At 45.6% G+C, this 22,498-nt stretch overlaps 1 non-coding gene across 1 annotated transcript; it reads left to right on the top strand.

Moving 5' to 3' along the window:
- The first annotated feature begins 9,883 nt into the window (after window positions 1-9,883).
- Window positions 9,884-9,967, top strand: Trnas-gga (transfer RNA serine (anticodon GGA)). Its single transcript is given in 2 exon segments — window positions 9,884-9,923; window positions 9,933-9,967. It is a non-coding gene; the product is annotated as a tRNA-Ser (tRNA).
- Window positions 9,968-22,498: the final 12,531 nt, after the last annotated feature.

Here is a 22,498-nt window from a genome sequence, read left to right as displayed (position 1 = left end):
ACTAACCTAAGGACACCACACACATCCATTCCCGAGGCAGGGTTCGAACCTGCGACCGTAGCATCAGTGCCTAGAACCGCTCGGTCACAGCGGCCGGCTCGCATTACGTTCCTCCACGGCAGACCGCCAATGCACAGTATTACTATTCGTTTTTGGAGCATCAGCCGCGACCAGTTTGCGAAAGAAGCGACGACACTTTATGCGCAACCCACCCACCATTTTGTACGACAATGCGCGGCACATACAGCGCCAGCTGTGGCTGCTCTGTACGATCTATGCAACCGGGAAGTACTGTACCATCCACCATACTCCCCGGGCTTAAGTCCTTGTGACTTTGATTTGTTTCCGAAGATTAAGGAACCACTTCGTCGTATTCGCTTCAGAACTGTTCCAAAGATTCGATAGGCAGTAGACCGCTCCATTCGTACCATCAACAGAACACGGTCTGCTAACGGTATACTACGCCTTCCTCATCGCTGGCTACGGGTTCTACACAATGCTGGTGACTACTTTGAAGGACAGTGACAGGTGCAAGCATGTAACTCTTTTGTATCGGTTGTGAGCTAATAGTTGCCACTATTTATGTTCCAACCCTCGTATCCTCCTTTCAAGACACTGTCCATTCCGTTTAACTGCTCTTCCAAGTCCTTTGAGTTATCTGACAGAATTACAATGTCATCGGATAAAATCAAAATTTTTATTTCTTCTACTTGAACTTTAATTCCTACACCAGATTTTGGATTCCCTTTGCATCTTGTTCAATATACAGACTGAATAACATCGGTGACAGGCTACAGTCCTGTCTCACTCCCTTCTCAACCAATGATTCCCTTTCCTGCTCCTCGACTCTTATAATTGCCGTCTCGTTTCTGTACAAGTTGTAAACAGCCCTTCAGATGGTTCAAATGGCTCTGAGCACTATGGGACTTAACAGCCGAGGTCATCAGTTCCCTAGAACTTAGAACTACTTAAACCTAACTAACCTAATGACATCACACACATCCATGCCCGAGCTAGGATTCGAACTTGCGACCGAGGGTCGCGCGGTTCCAGACTGAAGCGCCTTGAACCGCTCGGCCACTCAGGCCGGCTAAACAGCCTTTCCTCCCTGTATTTTACCGCTGTTGCCTCCAGAATTTCAAAGAGAGTATTCCAGTGAACACTGTCGAAATCTTTCTCTAACAAGGGAACCTCCCCATCGCACCCCTCTCAGATTTAGTTATAAGTTGGCACAGTGGATAGGCCTTGAAAAACTGAACACAGATCAATCGAGAAAACAGGAAGAAGTTGTGTGGAACTATGAAAAAAATAAGCAAAATATACAAACTGAGTAGTCCATGCGCAAGATAAGCAACAACGAGGACACTGTAAGCTCAGGAGTGTCGTGGTCCCGTGGTTAGCGTGAGCAGCTGCGCAGCGAGAGGTCCTTGGTTCAAGTCTTCCCTCGAGTGAAATGTTTACTTTCTTTTTTTTGGGCGGGCGGGGGGGGGGGGGGGGGTCAAAGTTATGATCTGTCCGTTCGTTCATTGACGTCTCTGTTCACTGCAGTAAGTTTAGTGTCTGTGTTTTGCGACCGCACCGCAAAACCGTGCGATTAGTACATGAAAGGACGTGCCTCTCCAATGGGAACCGAAAACATTTGATCGCAAGGTCATAGGTCAACCGATTCCTCCACAGGAAATCACGTCTGATATATTCTGTACGACAATGGATGTGATAATCACTTCCAAATAAGTGATGAAATTCTCGTCCAAAGTAGCGGACAGTCAACTGCCAGCCAGGGAGCCTCATTAGCAAGAATGTGCGCTGTAGTCGACTGACGTCGCCTGTTTCGATGTTTGTTTAGGTGTAGCGTCCTCATACTACGACGCAGTTACCTCGCATCGGACGGACGGACGGACAGATAATAGTGGTCTGAAAAAAAAAAAACTTTTACTCGATGGAAGACTTGAACCAAGGACCTATCGATCGGGAGCTGCTGACGCTAACCACGGGACCACGTCGCTCCTAAGCGCACACATTCCTCGATATTGCTTATCTTTCGCATGGACTACTCAGTTTGTATATTTTGCTTATTTTTTTCATAGTTCCACACAACTTCTTCCTGTTTTCTCGATTGATCTGTCTTCAGTTTTTCAAGGCCTCTCCACTGTGCCAACTTACAACTAAATCTGAGGGGGGTGCGATGGGGAGGTTCCCTTGTAAGTATAGAAATGCTATAAACATGACATCTATGGGTCTAAAATGCAAAAATCTGTTGGAAAGAGAAAATTCTGAATACAAATCTGTATATTACGTTTATCTTATGCAACTATAATCTATTTACACTGATTATTAGTGTTCCATCTCCTATTGTACAAATATCTTCACAAAATAGTTTCATGACTCTCTTAGCGTTATGAATTAATAAAATGTCATTCACTCTTTCTGGATCGATACAGCGGCGGTTCCCGGATACAATTAATCGTGCCCTGCTAAAATTTCTTTCGCTTGCACCGATACTAGCAGGAATATAGAGAATTTCTTTCGCATCTTTAAAGAGCTTGGAGGAGGCACAGGCATTGGCCTTCTACCACGACAAAACGCTCTTGACGTTATCACCTGGGATGTTGATGCTCAAATATTTCTAAAATTTATCTTAGCTTTGATGAATGCCAGCTACGGCCTCCTTTATGGGAGAGGGAGTGGGATTTAATTTCTCTTCTTCGACGACTACACTATTTAGCTTTTGACAAACTGTTTGACTAGTATTTGCTTTCTTTTCTTCACTGAGTACTAAGAGTTCCTTGAAATATGGAAGATAAACTGTAGCCATGTAATGGGATTCCTGGAGTTCGTTAAAGACTTTCTCTTTTACGTAGATTTCTCTTCGCTCGTTCAGCAATTTAACTACTGCATTGCCATATTCACTTTGGCGTGTATCTAGTGAACTAAATGCACACGGCACCAAACAAGGCAGGGTCGGTTTTGTTTCACCCTACAGGTCATTTGTGGCCTCTCTAGCCTCGGGCATGGGTGTGTGTGATGTCCTTAGGTTAGTTAGGTTTAAGTAGTTCTAAGTTCTAGGGGACTTATGACCTAAGATGTTGAGTCCCATAGTGCTCAGAGCCATTTGAACCAATTTTTTGGCCTCTCTAAGATGTTCAAGGAGTTTAATTACGCCCTCTGTTACACCAGTCTGCAAAGCAAATTCTTAATTTTTTTTAATGAATGAAACGAATCCATCGTCATATAGGTGCTACTTTATCTCGTTTCAGCATACTGATGAATTTTTTTTCTTCCCTGATCTTGCCACCAAACCGGAGCGTTTCATATATCCCACAGTTCTACGCACTGCCTGGATGTGTTCATAAATATCAGGCAATACTTCACTAAGGAACTTGTTATCCTATTTGTGCCTTGATGCTGTGTTTATACAGTGCAATGCACATGGCAGACGTTTGTGGTGTTGAAGAACTTTCTTTATGTTCGGCCCTTGATCCGTCACAAATGTCACTTTTTTTAATTCCAAAGGATATATTTCTATTTCAGACAATTTTTCATATAGTTCTGTACGAATACTTTCACTCGTTTTTGAAACGTCGGGAAACTTCATTGAGAGGAGCACATTGTTTCTCAGTTCACACCTGCCCTCAGAGTCTACAGTAATACCAGATGTTACAGTCAGATAATATATTTGCGATAATTGTCAGTCCAAAGATCGCTCGTCATTGAACACTTTCTCTGGTCAATTTCTTTCTTTACTTGAGGTAAGATCTCAATTCTCAATTTATCGGCAGTATCTTGTATAAAAATGGTTCAAATGGCTCTGAGCGCTATGGGACTTAACTTCTGAGGTCATCAGTCCTCTAGAACTTAGAACTACTTAAACCTAACCAACCTAAGGACATCACACACATCAATTCCCGAGGCAGGATTCGAACCTGCGACCGTAGCGGTCGCGTGGTTCCAGACTGTAGCGCCTAGAACCACTCGGCCACTCCGGCCGGCTATCTTGTATATGTCGAGAGACTGTTCTCGGAGAAGGCTCTCACTGTCCGGCACTTGACACCAGTATGGGTAATCCTTGTGAAAAGCTAATAGATCCTTCCCCTCTAACATTCTTGATCGGCCGTAGATGATGATGTTTTGATTTGTGGGGCGCTCAACTGCGCGGTTATCAGCGCCCAGTACAAATTCCCAACCTTTGCTCAGTCCAATCTCGCCACTTTCATGAATGATGATGAAATGATGAGGACAACACAAGCACCCAGTCATCTCGAGGCAGGTGAAAATACCTGACCCCGCCGGGAATCGAGCCCGGGGAAGCGGGAATGCGACCGCGAGACCACGAGCTGCAGACTCGGGCGTAGATCCAACGCACACATTTGCCCACACTTGGCCCTGACTCTTTATCGCGGTTCGAAACTGTTGTAGATGTCGAACGTGTGATACTTTTACACATATATCTTTTCATGCTGGTGGCGCTTTCCTTGTATACGAGTAACGCTTTGCATCCCTCTCTTCAACTCACAGAATCACAAGTATTCTTTCAGCCACTATCTGGAATTAAAAATAGCAGTAATAAACATCCGTTCTATCGTATACAGCTCCTTTTTCTCGTATCTTTTTAACATCATTGAGCGATTTTTCCGGAATTTATAAGTAAACATAAAGTAAAGAGGAAAACATGGTGTTTATTATTCCCACAGTGTCCCAAGATGAAATCTGGTCGATAGTCCCTTCTGTACGTCATAAATATCATTGAAATCATTCCGTTCGCAAAAAATATTGTTCACTTTATTTTTTTATTCTTTATTTTTGACAGCGACCTTCGTCCGTAACAGAGCTTTTCAGCTTTTTGTGGAACTGAGTTAACTTAAATTAGACTATGAGCGAAAGAAATGCATCAATTTCTATTGTTAGTAATGTGCACGTCCAACTTCCTGGCTATCTGGCGTTAATCGTGTTTTCTACTGCCTTGAATTAAATGTAAATAAACTTGGCATCGGACTCGTAAAAACGCAGCGTAGGTTCTAAATTGTCTCATGTTAGCGTAATAAAAACACGTCAGATAACGAAATGTTGCACTACACACCACAATATTATTAGTCCATCAGAGCACTTTGGGAAATTTAGACTTTAATAGCGAGAGGCTCTTCAATAACCTTTCGTTCAGTGGATCTGATGGCTATTCAAAAAACTGTGCATTATCGCGGACACCTCGTTCATCTAACATGAAATGACATAAATTCCTATTAAAATTAAATTTGTTCAAATGGCTCTAAGCACTATGGGACTTAACATCTGAGGTCATCAGTCCCCTAGACGTAGAACTACTTAAGCCTAACTAACCTAAGGACATCACACACATCCATGCCCGAGGCAGGATTCGAACCTGTGACCGTAGCAACAGCGCGGTTCCGGACTGAGGCGCCTAGAACCACTCGGCCATAGCGGTCGGCTATTAAATTAGTATCTTGAACTTATCCCAGCAGTAACTGCCCCGGCTTTTTACGGGTCTGTCCGGCAGAACTTACGCCCCGTCTGCTAACGTTCACAGAACGTCCTCTTCCGTCGTCATACGTAGCTTTGTCAGAAATGACACTGGGTTGTCTACTAGTCTCACGAGTGCAGTGAAAACTCGTAGCAGACTCACCCTGCCCCACTGCCCCTCGTCGCTGGGAGTACGACTCACGATTGTAACTGGCCACGAGCTGACCTGAAGGCTGAGGTGGTCGGCTCTAGTATAAAACTTCGATACGGCGCCTCTTGAAACACCAAACACTTCGGCTACCATGGTTACGGAAGCATCCAGCATACGAACATCAAAATGTGAGCACGTTCACCTTCACTATGTCCCTGCACAAGGCAGTCACAACTACGAATAGAACAGTGTTCTGACCCCGGTTAACGAGAACAACGTACAATGGTGCCACTGGTGGTTAAATACAGCGGTGTAACATACAGAATTGGGTAGCATTTCCATTTATGTTCAAGCATGCTTTTCTCGCAGTGTATCCATATATTTGTTCAACCCATGTCTAGCCCGAGCCAGAAAAATACCGTACTGAATGCAAGCTTGACGCCGAAAAGCAAAGTAGGCATTGCTATTGTCAGCAGCTAATACAGAGAGGAATGGAACAAGTTTGTTGCCAAACAAGAAAATATAGTGCGTACCGTCGATATTTGCAGTGTTGTGCAGATGTTTTGAGTGCAATACAGGTACAAGGACAAATTGGCGTAAAAAATCAAACGAAATGCAATAACTCTGTAACAAGCCATTGGGGACCACAGGTTCCTCGTACCAAAACACTCAGAAAATATCTCAGAACAACCTTCGAAATTTTGTTGGTAGATTTCGGGCTCGTCCTGTATATTTAGACAGAACGTAACGTAACCTTGTCCCGTCCTCTGTTAACTGCAAACTCCTCCGACGGACGGTTACCTATTTTTACTCTACTTTATTATCCTTATAAAGCTGAAGAGTGACAGTATTCCATAAGACCGTATTTTAAATTATTTTATAATGCATTATTAGCTTCGGGTACTGATCATTCTCAAATGAATCCATAGCAACAAATGTGGATACATCCTCCTCGTCTCGTCAAAAATCGCGTACCATGCGTATTTGTGCATAGCACAGTCGTCAGCGTTATCTTTTTATAACGCATAGCTATAAGTCACATCTACACTCCTGTAAATTGAAATAAGAACACCGTGAATTCATTGTCCCAGGAAGGGGAAACTTTATTGACACATTCCTGGGGTCAGATACATCACATGATCACACTGACAGAACCACAGGCACATAGACACAGGCAACAGAGCATGCACAATGTCGGCACTAGTACAGTGTATATCCACCTTTCGCAGCAATGCAGGCTGCTGTTCTCCCATGGAGACGATCGTAGAGATGCTGGATGTAGTCCTGTGGAACGGCTTGCCATGCCATTTCCACCTGGCGCCTCAGTTGGACCAGCGTTCGTGCTGGACGTGCAGACCACGTGAGACGACGCTTCATCCAGTCCCAAACATGCTCAATGGGGGACAGATCCGGAGATCTTGCTGGCCAGGGTAGTTGACTTACACCTTCTAGAGCACGTTGGGTGGCACGGGATACATGCGGACGTGCATTGTCCTGTTGGAACAGCAAGTTCCCTTGCCGGTCTAGGAATGGTAGAACGATGGGTTCGATGACGGTTTGGAGTACCGTGCACTATTCAGTGTCCCCTCGACGATCACCAGTGGTGTACGGCCAGTGTAGGAGATCGCTCCCCACACCATGATGCCGGGTGTTGGCCCTGTGTGCCTCGGTCGTATGCAGTCCTGATTGTGGCGCTCACCTGCACGGCGCCAAACACGCATACGACCATCATTGGCACCAAGGCAGAAGCGACTCTCATCGCTGAAGACGACACGTCTCCATTCGTCCCTCCATTCACGCCTGTCGCGACACCACTGGAGGCGGGCTGCACGATGTTGGGGCGTGAGCGGAAGACGGCCTAACGGTGTGCGGGACCGTAGCCCAGCTTCATGGAGACGGTTGCGAATGGTCCTCGCCGATACCCCAGGAGCAACAGTGTCCCTAATTTGCTGGGAAGTGGCGGTGCGGTCCCCTACGGCACTGCGTAGGATCCTACGGTCTTGGCGTGCATCCGTGCGTCGCTGCGGTCCGGTCCCAGGTCGACGGGCACGTGCACCTTCCGCCGACCACTGGCGACAACATCGATGTACTGTGGAGACCTCACGCCCCACGTGGTGAGCAATTCGGCGGTACGTCCACCCGGCCTCCCGCATGCCCACTACACGCCCTCGCTCAAAGTCCGTCAACTGCACATACGGTTCACGTCCACGCTGTCGCGGCATGCTACCAGTGTTGAAGACTGCGATGGAGCTCCGTATGCCACGGCAAACTGGCTGACACTGACGGCGGCGGTGCACAAATGCTGCGCAGCTAGCGCCATTCGACGGCCAACACCGCGGTTCCTGGTGTGTCCACTGTGCCGTGCGTGTGATCATTGCTTGTACAGCCCTCTCGCAGTGTCCGGAGCAAGTATGGTGGTTCTGACACACCGGTGTCAACGTGTTCTTTTTTCCATTTCCAGGAGTGTATATACACTTGGTCATGGAACTGGAACATGTGGCAGATGTGAAAGTGCCCTGATGCTGGACTCCATGGAACCATGAAACCAGGCACACTCGCCCTCAATGTTGCTATCGTTCACGTCTGATCACCACATGGGAGAAATGTCCATATTGTGCTTCAAGCACGCTGTATCTCCTTCACGTCTGTCATTGCCACCCGTGAACAAGTAATGAACTTCGTGGAACGTTGTGTGTCATCCCACACTATTGGTCGGAGACTAAGAGCAGACGGACTAAGGAATTACACAGCCTCATGCGGAGGCTGCTGTAAACACCGCAACACTTATGGCTGTTTTTGGAGTGGTGCCATGACTGGGAAGCATGAACTGCTAATTAATGACTTCGCATTGTTTCAGTGACGAATCGCGGTTCTGCATTACCCAGATGCACATCACGCCGGTAGATGCCAAACGACGCCTCGCTTGGTGTAAGGAGCACAAACATTGGACGACTGAACAATGGAAAAACGTTGTGTGGAGTGACGAATCACGGTACACAATGTGGCGATCAGATGGCAGCGTTTGGGCATGGCGAATGCCAGGGGAACGTTTTCTGCCAGTGTGTGCAGTGCCAACAGTAAAATTCGGAGGCGGTGGTGTTATGGCTCTGAGCACTATGGGACTTAACATCTATGGTCATCAGTCCCCTAGAACTTAGAACTACTTAAACCAAACTAACCTAAGGACATCACACAACACCCAGTCATCACGAGGCAGAGAAAATCCCTGGCCCCGCCGGGAATCGAACCCGGGAACCCGGGCGTGGGAAGCGAGAACGCTACCGCACGACCCCTTTCTGTGCCAAAGTCAGAGTTAACCTAGAACAGTGAAGATCATCCTTTTTCTAGTGTTTTAGCTATGCAGTTTGCTATTATTTTTGAACTGGGATGGTTATTAATATCAAATTTCATAAGTGAGTATATGTATTGACGGTACTGTGAATATCCCGAGTTCCATAAATAAATGCATGCAAAGTGATCTTGGGTAGGCTCCAGCTATTATTCTGATTACACGCTTTTGTGCAATGAATACTTTTTCTCCTAATGATGAATTACCCCAAAATGTGATGCCATATGAAAGAAATGAATGAAAATAGCCATAGTAGGCTAATTTATTGATATGTTTATCACCAAAATTTGCAATAACCCTACTAGCGTAAGTAGCGGAAACTAAACCTTTCAGCAGATTATCAACGTGTTTCCTCCGATTCAGTTTTTCATCAGAGCACACACTCATAAATTTGGAATATTCTGCCTTAGCAACAGACTTCCGTTCAACGTCTATATTTATCAACGGTGTTATGCCATTTACTGCACAGAACTGTATATATCGTGTTTTCTCAAAATTAATTTAGTGGAAGTCCATCTTCAGAGAAGCACTTAATAATTTTCTGAAAGAAATTATCTGCAATTTCCTCAGCTGATTTTTGTTTGTTGGGTGTGATTACAGTACTTGCATTATCAGCAAAAAGACCTAACTCTGCATCTTCAAGAATATAGAGTGGCAAGTCATTAATATGTATTAAGAACAAGAACGGACCCAAGACTCCTAAAGCCCTGCCATCCACATTAGTCTGTCTAATACGTAGCTCGCAAACAGCTATGTCTGGCGTCCACTTGTTCGCTTCTGCAGCTGAAGGTTTAGTTTTATGTGCTGGCGTCGTTTCTATGCATTGTCCATCTACTGTTTCTAAACGAAAAGGTACTCTGCTGGCTCTGCCGGATACAAACAGTAGCGACACCCTCGCAGCAAAGCCGGCCCGAGTGGCCGAGCGGTTCTAGGCGCTTCAGCCTGGAACCGCGCGACCGCTGCGATCGCAGGTTCGAATCCTGTCTCGGGCATGGATGTGTGTGATGTCCTTAGGTTAGTCAGGTTTAAGTAGTTCTAGGTTCTAGGGGACTGATTACCTCTGAATTTAAGTCCCATAGTGCTCAGAGCCATTTCTGACGCCATCTCGGCGTTTAATTGCATTCCTACTCGACGCCACACTACCGGTGTGCTGCCTTACAGGAACTCTATTATTAACTCCTCTCGCACAATACTAGTGAGTGAACTGAACTTTTACCAACTACCTACTGCCCAGAATGTCACATGCTCTACTGTAATTATAACTGCCATAGAAACTAAGAAATGAGATGAACTGAAGAAACCATTACAGAAGAACGTTATAACCACTCTTTATTGACAGAGAAAAACTTGACACTAAAAATGAAATGGAATCGTGTAAACTCGAATTTACTTTATCTCGATCTGGAATTAAAATGTGAGGATGAGACCCAAACCAGGCTTCACAGTACCACTAGCATCATTAACAAAATAGACATCAAGGAGGTTACAACGAGAAAGTGGCTGAAGCCTTTCTTAGGCAGTTTTATCCTAAGCCAACTGTCATGAAGAAAAAATACAGGAAAAATTTCTGGATACAAAAGGGAAAGGTATTTTGGTCTTGCCAACATATAATCATCTTTCCCACCCATATTCCCTTGAGCCATCATTACATTCACACCCACTGCTGAGATACTAGCAGCACAATTTATTAAACAACAATGTAGAGTCCAGCTACTAAATTTTATCCGTTCCACTTTAATTTAACAGAGTGGGTATCTCCTTCAGCTGCACTCACCCAAAGTACAAAGATAAAATCTTAATGTTTCTTTTCAACTGTAATTCACTCTCAACCTGTGATGGGTCCAGACTACTCTGATTCATTCAATTAATCTTATAAAATTTGCGTATGTATTCATTTGGTAATCCAAAAATGCTACATTACTCCACACAACAATCATATGTTCTTATAAATGTGCGCGCGAGCACACACAAGCACACACACACACACACAGTGTGTGTGTGTGTGTGTGTGAGAGAGAGAGAGAGAGAGAGAGAGAGAGAGAGAGAGAGAGAGAGAGAGAGAGGGAGAGAGAGAGATAATTGGTTTAAATGGCCATATCACAAACAAAAATGCATAATTCATAATATAAACACCCCATGTAATTAAATGAAGTAGGTTTTCTCCCGAAGTTATACATTACTACTTCATGATACTCATTAATATTTAATTACTTAATTCTTACAAGCATTAACAAGCTTTCTTGGTTAATGAAAGTCACAAACTACAAAATTTATTTGAAGTTATCTATTGACTTACTTTACTTTGCCGTTGATGTCACACGAGAAAAATTGCTAATTTTAATCTTTGCTTTTGTATTATAAGATAAATGCCCATTGACTAAAGGAAGACAATAGTTTCACACTATAGAGCTATTGTGAATTTAATATCCGTTGTGTGAGGTGAAAAATGTTAAAGGATTATAGTACAAGTGTTTCTAACTAAAAATAACTAATCACTGCCCAAAAATGATAAGCTACTGGTTTATCATTGTAGCTTATATCTTCAATTTGATTCCAAAAGTTTTATTTGCATTGATTTTGCATACATACATCAGTACAATGGACTCAACACTGGTCATACAAAAGAACAACAAATCGTGTAAAATGTCCGCTGAAAATGAAAATTTGCATAACAAGAAAGAAGACAGTCCACTAACAGGCTCTGCCTTTGTTTTATGTCACACATGGTTTTACATTGTCACTTCACATGGAAGCAACTCTGATTAATAGTGCCCAAGTTTAGGCTCTGCATAGTCCAACTCGTTGATTAGCTCGTGTTGCAGATTGGTTGGTTGGTTGATTTTTGGGGGGGAGGGGGGGGAGGGGAACCGAGCAGCGAGGTCATCGGTCCCATCGGATTAGGGAAGGATGGGGAAGGAAGTCGGCCATGCCCTTTCAAAGAAACCATCCCTAAGTCAGGATAGCCGGACGCAGGTTTGAACAAACGTCCTCCCAAATGCGAGTCCAGTGTGCTAACCACTGCACCACTTCGCTCGGTAGTATTGCAGAATAATAGGAAAAAGTTTGTATATAGATGTGGTGTTGGCTCGGGTGGTCGTGGCTGCCATTCTCCATAGTCCATTGATATGGCAAGTAGGGCATGAGGCTAAGATTCCACTGACAAGTCGTATCGGTCAAGAGGGAAAGGTTAGATTATTGACAGAATGTAGGGTTTCACCATGAATGCAGTTTGTGAGTCGTTGCAAGTTATACTCGGATTTAAACTCTAAAGGAAAATAGGTTAGTTCACTTCTCCATGGAATACTGCGATAGATAGTATCCCCATGTGAAATAACTAGATTTGTGGAAAAAAAGGATTTACCGCTGTCAACGCCTTGTAATCATAGGTCACAATCGCACATCATGTAGGTTCTCACTTGGAACAAAAAGTGTTCTTTTTTTTTATTAAACATGAGCCGCTGGTCTGCTGTTACACTCAACAGATATTGATACATTGGATAGGATATAATGTTAACTTCATGACCAGCCATAGATGTTTGACAGCTATAGTTACTGTCCATTCCATGGACACCATTCCTCACTATCCCTTCCTCTTACTTTACCCCTTCGACCACCTCCAGTTGGCATGCCCCTCTGTTGTTGCCTTGTTGGTGAGGTCCGCTGGAAACGGGGTCAAACGCAGCTGCCTCAGCCTTAACCTACCTCGAAGGTCGGGGATATCCCCACCTGCTGCTGTTGCGGCACTCTCGTCAGGCCACCTAGCACCGCGTGCCATCCCCTGAGAAAGTCGTAGGGCTTGACAAGGCCGACCTCACAGCACACCTTCCCTTTCACCGCGGCTGCCAGATGACGTTTGCTTTGTGACTACTCTCGACACCATGTTGTTGCCGCGGCACCCATAGGTTCCTTCCATCGGACTCGCCTGGCCCGTAGCCTGTCGCTCAGTTGGCTTGGTTCCTCCGTGTCAGTGCTCCCATCCATCTGCTGTTTGCCAATTCCTGTGCGTGGCTTCGAAACCAAATTGTTTAACTCTGTGAATTAGTAATTCATACATTCATACACTCCTGGAAATGGAAAAAAGAACACATTGACACCGGTGTGTCAGACCCACCATACTTGCTCCGGACACTGCGAGAGGGCTGCACAAGCAATGATCACACGCACGGCACAGCGGACACACCAGGAACCGCGGTGTTGGCCGTCGAATGGCGCTAGCTGCGCAGCATTTGTGCACCGCCGCCGTCAGTGTCAGCCAGTTTGCCGTGGCATACGGAGCTCCATCGCAGTCTTTAACACTGGTAGCATGCCGCGACAGCGTGGACGTGAACCGTATGTGCAGTTGACGGACTTTGAGCGAGGGCGTATAGTGGGCATGCGGGAGGCCGGGTGGACGTACCTCCGAATTGCTCAACACGTGGGGCGTGAGGTCTCCACAGTACATCGATGTTGTCGCCAGTGGTCGGCGGAAGGTGCACGTGCCCGTCGACCTGGGACCGGACCGCAGCGACGCACGGATGCACGCCAAGACCGTAGGATCCTACGCAGTGCTGTAGGGGACCGCACCGCCACTTCCCAGCAAATTAGGGACACTGTTGCTCCTGGGGTATCGGCGAGGACCATTCGCAACCGTCTCCATGAAGCTGGGCTACGGTCCCGCACACCGTTAGGCCGTCTTCCGCTCACGCCCCAACATCGTGCAGCCCGCCTCCAGTGGTGTCGCGACAGGCGTGAATGGAGGGACGAATGGAGACGTGTCGTCTTCAGCGATGAGAGTCGCTTCTGCCTTGGTGCCAATGATGGTCGTATGCGTGTTTGGCGCCGTGCAGGTGAGCGCCACAATCAGGACTGCATACGACCGAGGCACACAGGGCCAACACCCGGCATCATGGTGTGGGGAGCGATCTCCTACACTGGCCGTACACCACTGGTGATCGTCGAGGGGACACTGAATAGTGCACGGTACATCCAAACCGTCATCGAACCCATCGTTCTACCATTCCTAGACCGGCAAGGGAACTTGCTGTTCCAACAGGACAATGCACGTCCGCATGTATCCCGTGCCACCCAACGTGCTCTAGAAGGTGTAAGTCAACTACCCTGGCCAGCAAGATCTCCGGATCTGTCCCCCATTGAGCATGTTTGGGACTGGATGAAGCGTCGTCTCACGCGGTCTGCACGTCCAGCACGAACGCTGGTCCAACTGAGGCGCCAGGTGGAAATGGCATGGCAAGCCGTTCCACAGGACTACATCCAGCATCTCTACGATCGTCTCCATGGGAGAATAGCAACCTGCATTGCTGCGAAAGGTGGATATACACTGTACTAGTGCCGACATTGTGCATGCTCTGTTGCCTGTGTCTATGTGCCTGTGGTTCTGTCAGTGTGATCATGTGATGTATCTGACCCCAGGAATGTGTCAATAAAGTTTCCCCTTCCTGGGACAATGAATTCACGGTGTTCTTATTTCAATTTCCAGGAGTGTATATCACATGTACTACTACTTCGTTAAATCATTGTCATTAATAATTGTTACTAGCCTAATAGGGAGATAACTTCCCAAGACCGATTGTCTTTTACATTGTGTCATTCACGAAAACGACGGAACCTTATACAGGGCGAGTCACCTAACATTACCGCTGGATATATTTCATAAACCACATCAAATACTGACGAATCCATTCCACAGACCGAACTTGAGGAGAGGGGCTAGTGTAATTGGTTAATACAAACCATAAAAAAATCCACGGAAGTATGTTTTTTAACACAAATCTACGTTTTTTTATATGGAAACCCGTTAGTTTTGTTAGCACATCTGAACATATAAATAAATACGTAATCAGTGCCGTTTGTTGCATTGTAAAATGTTAATTACATCCGGAGATATTGTAATCTAAAGTTGACGCTTGAGTACCACTCCTCCGCTGTTCGATCGTGTGTATCGGAAAACACCGAATTACGTTGGGATCCAAAGGGAACGGTGATGGACCTTAGGTACAGAAGAGACTGGAACAGCACATTACGTCCACATGCTAACACCTTTTTATTGTTCTTTTTCACTGACGCACATGTACATTACCATGAGGGGTGAGATACACGTACACACGTGGTTTCCGTTTTCAATTACGGAGTGGAATAGAGTGTGTCCCGACATGTCAGATCAATAGATGTTCAATGTGGTGGCCATCATTTGCTGCACACAATTGCAATCTCTGGCGTAATGAATGTCGTACACGCTGCAGTACATCTGGTGTAATGCCGCCGCAGGCTGCCACAATACGTTGTTTCATATCCTCTGGGGTTGTAGGCACATCACGGTACACATTCTCCTTTAACGTACCCCACAGAAAGAAGTCCAGAGGTGTAAGATCGGGAGAACGGGCTGGCCAATTTATGCGTCCTCCACGTCCTATGAAACGCCCGTCGAACGTGTACCTCACCCCTTATGGTAATGTACATGTGCGTCAGTGAAAAAGAACAATAAAAAGGTGTTAGCATATCATATATATACTACTGCTATGTTTTATCTCCTGGTTAGGAAGCTAAAAAATGGGTCGATGCTATTGGTACTGCCTGTTTAGCGTTTTTGGCCGTATCTGAATCTCCATTCGTGCTTTAACGTCGCCTATCATTCTTTTGACATGTCTTTTCTTATCTCATTCGCCGCTAAATGGATTGCTGGATTGTGTGTTGTTACGTTGCTGTCCCCTGAAACTTAAGACTTCTCGCGCGCCCTGCGCCTTCATATCCTATTCATCTTTATATTTCAGCTCCACCTTCTATCTATAAACGCTATACCAGTTACTTGTTTCACGTAATAGCAAAAGAATTTTATTTCAAAAGTGATCGCGAAAACTGTTAATACGTCCATCCAACTGAGAGACAATGCGGTCAATTCCTCTATGGAAAGATGTTAGCGGTTGTCTATGCCATGATTGCACCTAGGTGGGCACCTCTTCACCAGTGGCAAATCGACAGATGTGAATATCTTTCTTCAGAGTTCAAAAAATATGAAAACCGCATTGGGAAAGATCGGGACTGTATAGAGGATGTGTAAGGGCTACCCAGAGAAATTTCTGCAGTGTAGTCAAAACAACCGTGGCAACATGTGGATCAGCCCTCAGATCGACTAAGCTCATTACCTTTGCTCATCTTCATGGGGCTGAAATCCAATCTATTACCACTCATCTTTTCATGCATATGCACACATCGGCAAAAATTTTGGATTAACTCTGTTCCGACAGTTCTGGAACCTGTACAGAAAATTGGAACATAGATCAACATAAACATCATTTCCGCCCTTTTTATTGCTCATGAAAACCACACATTAAATGTTGTACCACTATACAGCGAGACCTTCAGAGGTGGTGGTCCCGATTACTGTACACACCAGTACCTCTAATACCCAGTAGCACGTCCTCGTGCATTGATGCATGCTTGTATTCATCGTGGCATACTATCCACAAGTTCATCAAGGCACTGTTGGTCCAGATAGTCCCACTCCTCAACGGCGATTCGGCCTAGATCCCTCAGAGTGGTTGGTGGGTCACGTCATCCATAAACAGCTCTTTTCAATCTATCCCAGGCATGCTCGATATGGTTCATACCTGGAGAACATGCTGGCCATTCTAGTCGAGCGATGTCGTTATCTAGGACGAAGTCATTCACAAGATGTGCACGATGCGGTCGCGCATTGTCATCCATGAAGACGGATGCCTCGCCAATATGCTGCCGATATGTTTGCACTATCGGTCGGAGGATGACATTCACGAACCGTACAGCAGTTACGGCGCCTTCCATGACCACCAGCGGCGTACGTCGGCCCCACATAATGCCACCCCAAAACAGCTGGGAACCTCCACCTTGCTGCACTCGCTCGACAATTTGTCTAAGGCGTTCAGCCTGACCGGGTTGCCTCCAAACACTTCTCTGACGATTGACTGGTTGAAGGCATATGCGACACTCATCGGTGAAGAGAACGTGATGCCAATCCTGAGCGGTCCATTCGGCATGCTGTTGGACCCATCTGTACCGTGCTGCATGGTGTCGTGGTTGCAAAGATGGACCTCGCCATGGACGTCGGGAGTGAAGTTGCGCATCATGCAGCCTATTGCGCACAGTTTGAGTCGTAACACGACGTCTTGTGGCTGCACGAAAAGCATTATTCAACATGGTGGCTTTGCTGTCAGCATTCCTTCGAGCCATAAACCGTAGGTAGCGGACATACACTGCAGTAGTACCCCTTGGGCGGCCTGAGCGAGACATGTCATCGACAGTTCCTGTCTCTCTGTATCTCCTCCATGTCCGAACAACATCGCTGTGGTTCGCTCCGAGGCGCCTGGACACTTCCCTTGTTCAGAGTCCTCCCGGGCAGAAAGTAACAATGCGGACGCGGTCGAACCGCGGTATTGACCGTCTAGGCATGATTGAAGTACAGACAACATCAGCCGTGTATCACGTTCCTGGTGGAATGACTGGAACTTATCGGTTGTCGGACACGCTCAGTCTAATAGGCGCTGCTCATGCATGGTTGTTTACATCTTTGGGCGCGTTTAGTGACATCTCTAAACAGTCAAAGGGACTCATCACTTAACACTTTCGTGCGGTCTAGGCGCTTCAGTCTGGAACCGCGTGACCGCTCCGGTCGCAGGTTCGAATCCTGCCTCGGGCATGGATGTGTGTGATGTCCTTAGGTTAGTTAGGTTTAAGTAGTTCTAAGTTCTAGGGGACTAATGACCACAGATGTTAAGCCCCATAGTGCTCAGAGCCATTTGAACCATTTGAACTTAACACTTCCGGGTTGAGATGCCGTGGTCCATACATAAGACTCTTCCCTGACTGCGGAGGGCATCCTCCGTTTGTCCTCGGAGGATGCCTTCCGCAGTCGAAGGCGAAACATCAAGGGAGAGTCTTATGTATGGACCACGGCATCTCAGCCCGGAAGTGTTAAGTGATGACAACACCTGCCGTGGAAGCCTTCATTCCATGATCAGTCACAGGGACTGTGTCTGTGATACAATATCCACAGTCAATGTCGATCTTCAGGAGTTTTGGGAACCGGGGTGATGCAAAACTTTTTTTGATGTGTGTTTTTTTGAGTTGCCTTCTTGCGCATTCCCTTATTTTAATTACTCCCACATGATCATTAAAACCTGCTTCCATTGATTTTCGCCCCCAGTTCAGCCTGTCGATACAATATTTCCCTGAAACCTCATCACAGTTCCATTATAGCATAAGTATTTTCTTTATTTTAGCCAGTTCTGAGCCATGTGAATTACTAAATATGAACACTACAATACATCTTGACAAAGAACAATTACCAGTCAAAGAAATAAATTTTTTTTGCCTGTTACTAATGTAGATCGGCAAATCATCCTAATTCTATCCTTTAGTGCCATAGACGGACGAAAAAGATTCCCAGGAATTGAAATAGGGTGAAAAACAAACATACATCAATCATTTCATGGAAATGACTATGCCGCGCGGGATTAGCCGAGCGGTCTCAGGTGCCGCAGTCATGGACTGTGCGGCTGGTCCCGGTGGGGGTTCGAGTCCTCCCTCGGGCATGGGTGTGTGTGTTTGTCCTTAGGATAATTTAGGTTAAGTAGTGTGTAAGCTTAGGGACTGATGACCTTAGCAATTAAGTCTCATAAGATATTACACACATTTGAACATTTTTTTTGAAATGACTATCGTAATTGTACACTACGTTATTGGCCTATAGACATCAAAACCTCAGATTTCACTAGCAATAACTTACCTTTTAATCGTGTTGCACCTGCCATGTCTAATCACAATCAAAAATAATTGTGAGATATTATACAGTTCACCAGTCTTTCCACTGGTCTCTGAGTTCAATAGCGTCGTCCATTCGACGTGCACCTGCCGCCTTTCTTTGAGCCGAGGTGAACATTTCCATTACCACCAGCCGCATTTCTCCATACCACCTCGTCACGGCTCCCAATATATCGCTCATGCCGCTCGTTCTCACCACAAATAAACTGATTCATTTGTTATGGTCTCTGACCATAATGTGATGTACAACACCTCCTTTTCCTCCTTTCGCCTGCCTCCTTACAGTGTACGTATTATATCTCTTCCAACCATTCTTTGAATTCTCTTAGATTATCCTTCTTCTGACCAACTAAGGCCCACCTCTACGTCATTGGTATCTAGTTACAGCGCAACCTTATGTTTCCCATTGAAGTTAAAGGTTCATCACGATAAGCATTCCCGATTCTCTAACACATTTAATAATTTGACTGGTCCATGGAAATTCGTCTCTTTTAATGCCTATGCTTCCATAATTCCCTGTTTAGCTCAAAATGGCTCTGAGCACTATGCGACTTAACTTCTGAGGTCGCCTAGAACTTAGAACTAATTAAACCTAACTAACCTAGGGACATCACACACATCCGTGCCCGAGACAGGATTCGAACCTGCGACCGTATCGGTCACTCGGTTCCAGACTGTAGCGCCTAGAACCGCACGGCCAGTCCGGCCGTCCCCTGTTTAGTCTCATCCTGTATCGTCTGTGACAAGTATACTGCTAAAAACTTCTTCTTGAATTCGGCAAACGATTGGCACCTCTGAATTAATGGCTGTAGCTTTTCTAGTGCCTCACTATCGAGGTAACCGCTCACAAAGTCAAGGTAGCGTCTTATTGGGCACGTGAAAGAACAGGAATTGTTAAATTGTTAGACCCAAGCCTTTGAGTACAGCTATTTGCCGTTTCCCGTGAACAGTTGGAATCTACACACTGATAAGTAATACTCGTAATCACACCCTTCATTTCCCCCCATCCATCTTTCACTCTCAACTAGACAACTCCCATTACTTCAGAACTCAATGACGTTGCTTGCACGCTTCTCTGTGACCCCTTTTCACTTTCTTTCTGAGTTGGTGCGTTTCTGGCGCCAATTTCCATCGATCGTCATTTTGAGCTTTGAGTCGAGTTCGATGCTTATTTGTCTTCTGCTCATCTTTGGCGGAGCGGATTTAACAGCAGCGCGTGCGCTCTGCTGAGGAGGTGTGTCGGGATCGGCGGTGAGCGGGAGTCACGTGGGACAGTGTACGTAGGCAGGACGGCAAGAGGACGAGTCTGACAACGAAGGAGCGTGGCCAGCGGCTATGGCGTGTCGAGTCGTGTGGGCAGATCCACCGCTCATAGTGATTTGGTTCTCCTAGAGGTCGGAAGGACAAGCTCCTTGGAGGCTGTTATAAGCTACACCGTACGATTGAATTGGAGTCGCCGAGTTGCTTTGGTGGGTTGCGTACGGCTTAAGTGAATATGCCAGTGTACTAAAAATCCTTTGGAATTGTTTTAGTTGTTTATCACCTACCTCGGTGTCGTGACTATCTTGACAGCAGTTGAGGAAGTGTGGCTACGCCCAACCAACCGATATGAAGTGTGGTTAAAGACGTAGCTAGAAGTGCAACGAGTAGTAAGTCTGGCTCTGGCGTTTCAAGACACCTCGAGATACGTCCTCTATTCTACCTTGTTTATTTGGTGGTTTGGCGTGTAAATGTGCTTAGAGATAATTATTGTCATCTTAACTTTAGGACATGATTTTTTAGCGAACTTCTTAATCAAAGTTTAAGGGCTGGACTGACAAAGTAACTCATGGAGGCCAATTTGTTTCGATTCAGTTGTATTGATCACCTGTTCTCTAGATAAGATTATGTAGTTTATTTCTCAGAATATTGTCTGCCGTTGATATGTGTTGTTACAGATAATTGGCAGTGGTCCACGCGAGCATACTGGGAGCAGAGCACTACGGGGCAGAGAGATATTTAACGTCCTGTCCTTTCCTTTACATCTTGGGTTATGTTGTCACTGTTGGGTGATTCCATCTTCTGGTGGAGAATTATAGCATCTCGAGTTCAATTGCAGCGCAAAGTTGAGTACATTTCTATGTCATTTCCTATCTCGTAGATCTCTCGTATTGATTTGAATCCTTGGTCTGCTTGCGTCTATCGCTAATTCACACGCAATATTGAGGCAACCTCATTTTAGGGGTACTGTCATAAGTATGGTCATGTTCTAGTTGTAATCATTCTGAGAATATTGTTGATTAACCAACTAAGTAAATTTGAAGACTGGCTTGGTCAAAATTAAAGCACCTCGTTCATTGTTTTAGTCATTTGTATATAGTTTTATTTAGGAAAGTTGGCTAGCCAAACCTTAAAAGATCTGTGTTCTTACCCTTGATCTCTTCCTCAGCTGATTCGAAGTAATGAGTTCTGATGGGAATCTTATGGACATTTGTACTATTTAAGTAAAGCTTTATCTGAGTATATTTACCTAGTCATATTCAAATTTCAACTTTTATGGGTCTTCTTCCGGTTAAAGAACTTTATTTGTCCAAGTGATCTGGCCTTGTAAGGCAGTCACCTGTATTATTGTGATTTTATAATGCTTTTGATTGTAATAAAATATGTAGCAACTACAACGGATTCCTATTGCGATTTTGATGTCACTACCATTACACATTTCAATGGTAGCAGAGCATATAGGTTGATCTTGTAGTTGCTACGTTTCTCCCTAAATTTTGTCTGCTTGTTCAGTATTACTGCTTGGTTGCTGTTTTCAGGATTTCATTATCAACATGGCAGAGTCGGATCTGCCCCGGCATTGCGTATCTGCGTCGGGAACACGTAGAGCACGAATTGCGTATACGGAATATGTCGACGGAGGGCAGCGTGGCCGATTTGACGGCACGACTGCGCGCAGCGGCCAGCGCTTCTTTGTTGTTGTCACCTAACGTCTTCTCCAATCAAGACGAGTTTCTTTCTCGTCTCTCGACTTCCCTTACTGAGTTGGTATCTACTGTTTCCGTTTCTGAAACTGATCCTCCTCCTATTCCTAAACAGTTGCCATCTGGCGCATTACAACTATTCTTGTAGATCTGGCGGCTATAGGCGTCTCCGCCTCGGTCATAGATTTGTTTAACCGTTTAAAGGATGAAGTACAGGTTTTGCATGCACGCCTCCTGGCGTTGTCTTTGGGGGGTGGAGGCGATGGTTCCGAACTGAGCAGTCAGGTTTCAGGGTCAGGCAGCAGTAGGGATGGAATGCAGTCAGTAGTAGATGCGGGTGTGGTATTGGCTAATCAGTTCTTAGTTATCTCATCCTTTCCACAGTTTGTTGCAAAGTATTCCGGAATTAACAGTAGAAAATTTAGAAGAGATTCAATCATTTTTTATGGCTGACAGTTAAATTGCAAACCCATGCTCTGAGGCGTTACGTGCATTTCAACGCCCTCAGGCACCTGTGTGTAGATTGACAGCTGACGACAGCGTCACTTGGCGGGGGTCGCTGCTAACCTCCTGTGCGCTCTACTGGACAGCGGGTGGCGGACGGTATCTGCGCGCATTGATTGCGTGTCTGCTGCATTATTTTGTGAGCAGGTCTGTAAGCTGCGCTGTGCATTATTTAGACAGTTTACGAGTACTGAGCGTGTCTACACATCACTGTGCTGCATTATTTAGGACGAGTTGTTGTACTGAAATTATTTCGGTAAATTA

This window comes from Schistocerca cancellata, chromosome 4, assembly GCF_023864275.1.
Source record: "Schistocerca cancellata isolate TAMUIC-IGC-003103 chromosome 4, iqSchCanc2.1, whole genome shotgun sequence".
Taxonomy (NCBI): domain Eukaryota; kingdom Metazoa; phylum Arthropoda; class Insecta; order Orthoptera; family Acrididae; genus Schistocerca; species Schistocerca cancellata.
Note: the sequence above shows the minus strand (reverse complement) of the source record. Positions and strands in the feature narration are given on the sequence as shown.